This window comes from Parasteatoda tepidariorum, chromosome 6, assembly GCF_982258835.1.
Source record: "Parasteatoda tepidariorum strain Cologne lab strain chromosome 6, Ptep-v5.0, whole genome shotgun sequence".
Lineage (NCBI taxonomy): Eukaryota > Metazoa > Arthropoda > Arachnida > Araneae > Theridiidae > Parasteatoda > Parasteatoda tepidariorum.
Window position 1 is genome coordinate 69,636,182 of NC_141760.1, and position 3,445 is coordinate 69,639,626.

Genomic DNA, 3,445 nt, shown 5'->3' on the forward strand with positions numbered 1-3,445 from the left:
TAGCGTTGCCATTCGGGGAGTTGTAATGAGGCTTTTTTTTTGTAGCCGTGTAAGAGAAATATATATATAGATTCTGAACTTAAATAAATATATTGGAAAAAAATGTCTAGCAAACAAAGCCCTAATGAGTAAAAAAAGAAGCCGAAATTGAAATTACGAGGAACATCAAAACATTTTTATTCCATTCTTTATTTTAATTCAAACTTTTAGCTAAATTAGTTAGGGGCTTAGATTTAATTATGAATATTCATAGTTTATTATACCCTTTTATTTTCCCCTTAAGTATTAATGCTTGTATGGTAATGAGTATCTCTCATAGAAGCTTTATCTTCTTAAAAGTTTATTATAAATAAAAAAAATTTATTGCGATATTTGTTGTATTGAAAGGACATGATTTTATTTCTCCCTCACCATCTGCAAGGTAATTCCTTCTGCAAATATTATTATTATTAATGTCCTGTTTTGTTTTGATTTAACATCTGAATTCAAAAATTCTACTAACTGATGTTTTATCTTGATAAAATTAGTAAGTATCCGTTTGACGATTAAGGATGACTAGTTAAAAAAAATAACAGTAAATTTGAAGAAAAAAATTAAGTTTTATTACTAAGCATTAATGTTATTAATACAATTTAAATAAAAAAAATTGCTTTAATCTTAATATAAAAATATTTCACTTACCTTTAAAAAAATGAGTAATTTGTTTTTAAGAAAAATGGAAGAAAAAGAAAAAAATTTTAAGGACTTTAAAATTGAAAAGGCTGTTAAAATTGAAATTTCAAATTAAACAAGCGATCTTATTTAGAAAGGTCAAACTTATGGATGATTGCATTCCAGAAAATGGGTGCATTACCGAAGTTAGAAATCAAAAACCATTTTTTACCTTTAAAAAAATTAGCATATTCAGTTCACCTACTCTTTTAAACAGCTGTTTTTACCAGCACCTACAAGTTAGAACATGGGGCGAAAATACCCAAATAGCTTCTTAAAGCAGACGATTATCAAGTCAATAGTTTAAAATCGCTTTCTCTTTTCAAAATCTATCTCTATCATAAGAATAAACCAAACTAAATTTTTAGAAAAATAATAAACGGAAAAGATATAAATTTAAAAAAATCATTAGTAGAAGTAATATTCTTACTTTTTGTTCAGCTATTAAAAAAAGTTTTTTTTTTTTTTTAAGTTTTGCAATTAACAGTAGAAAATTTGCATTTTAGCAAAACCGACGTTGTACCTGGGCACTACAAAGAAAAACGTCCCTAAGACTCATGCAGTTTTTCTCATAAAATTCAGTTTACAGAAGTTTCAATAGATGACGCCACCAAAATATCTTGCTTAAAGAGTTCACATTAACAATAAATTTCTAAGCTATCTTTTTTATTTATCTATATTTACTTATCGTTTTGAATTAAATATTATTAAGGATTTCTTAACATCAGAAACATGTAATTATTGTTTACAAAAATGAAAAGTTCAAACACACCAAAATTTTTTTTTTGCCGTGTCCACATATCTCATGTATTAAAATTTAAATATGCTGCCATCTATTGCTCTGATGTTAATACACAATGTTTTCAAAATATATTTGCAGTTGTTTTCAACAGCTATTAAATTCAGATAGTGACTTTGAAAAAGCATTTCAGAATTGCTTTGTACGTAAGCATTCCCGCAGAAACATTCCATTTCATAAGTACTTACAAAAAGATTAAAATAGTTTATTAACAGTTTTTAAAATTTAAAGATTTTAAGCGTTATGATATTGAAATAAAATAACACTTTTAAGTAAACTATCCCACAGAATTATACCGTTTAAAACACATTTGCATAACAAAAAATATTTAAAGTCTAAATATAGTTGTACAATTTTTAAATTGGTAAATTAATGAAAAATAATATTACTTTCCAGAAAGGCATGTAGCAGAGTTATCCCGTTTTGTAAGTGTTTGTATTGCAAACATATTCAAATGGTTTAATTTAAATGGAATTAATAGTTTATTAATTCAATAGAGAAATAAAAAATTTAAATAAAACTTAACCTTGCATAAAAAAAAGAAATTTGATAAATAAATGTTGATGTAAAAAAATTGATATTAGAAAATTTATTTAACAAATCAAAGAATTTCGCAGCATATTTTGGCTCACTGAAGTTTTGTTTTCAAATTGAATTAAAAAAAATCAAAAAGACTGAGTCTGACTATATTGGATGGGCTGCCAATCGATCTCTATTCACAAGCGCTATCCCATTACTGCAAGGTGCGGGAGCTTTTGCCTGCGCCGTTTCCGACCTGGGCCGGTTCGCTCCGCCTTAGACGACCTGGTAACTCCGAATTCCTCCGGTTCTACCATATCGACATCATGCTTAACGTGGACGCCTGATCAACATAGACGAGCAGAGGACAGAACTCCCAACCTCAAGCCATCCAACAGCCTAGACCTCCAAGTAGCTGGATTACAAGACCACGCCACTGGTCCCGGTCGATCAAGGTAAACTTCGTTGGGCTTAAAAATTGTAGTATGACATTAATTCATTAATTCTTCTCGTAATATTGTGATCTAATATAGAAACCGTTCGTTTATTTCCTAGGTACTTTATCTCATCAGGTTACCTAGGTACTTTATCACACGAAACCATTTGTTTTCAAATTCATTGAGTGTAAGTAACCATAGAATAATAGAATCATTTTATTATGAATCGGAAAATACCATTCTTCATTATAGGGTGATAAAAAACTGTGCTGAATTTCTTAAACTTTTTTTTAAAAAATGCATAACATTAAAATTAAAGTAGAGAACAATTCAAGTTAGTTTATATTTTAATAAACGAGCATGGAAATCAAACATATGATTTTTCACACAAAAATTAAAATAAAATAAATACATAAATTTATTAACCTTTATTTTTCTCCAACGTGAACTGTGAAGCAATAACATGAAATATGTTGATTTTGCACTGATTCATTTTTAAATTTTCTTTCGATTACGTAAGATTTCTCTTAAAGACAGATTTGTAAAATATTTATAATTAAATAAGCATATTTATTTATTTTTTTTTTAATTTAGATTTTTACATTACATACTGGGAAACATGGTCCTTATGGTTTTGTCTGAAGAGCGGTCTACAGTTTGGACCCCTTAATGTTAATTTGACTTCTTGCGTATTTGGCCATATCTCGAAAACTTCTTAAGCGAATTAAAAAAATTTGCACACGATAATAAAATTAGTTTATCCAAAGATAATTACATGCAAGAATTAGCTCTTAGTAAATATTTATTATTTTATTTCATAATATTCCAAAAAAATTGAATTGTAAGATAAAATATTTTTACATCATTTAAAGAATGTAATCTTGAGTGTCAAAATTCAAAATTTTCGCGAAATCTGCCGAAAAGTTCCTCAGAAATATAAATTTCAAAGAGTCGTTTATTTAACATTCAATTTTTCAGG

General features: G+C 27.6%; 1 non-coding gene across 1 annotated transcript; it reads right to left on the minus strand.

The window, feature by feature from the left end:
- Positions 1-2,178: 2,178 nt before the first annotated feature.
- Positions 2,179-2,476, minus strand: LOC147808100 (signal recognition particle RNA). Its single transcript, XR_015434972.1, has one exon.
- Positions 2,477-3,445: the final 969 nt, after the last annotated feature.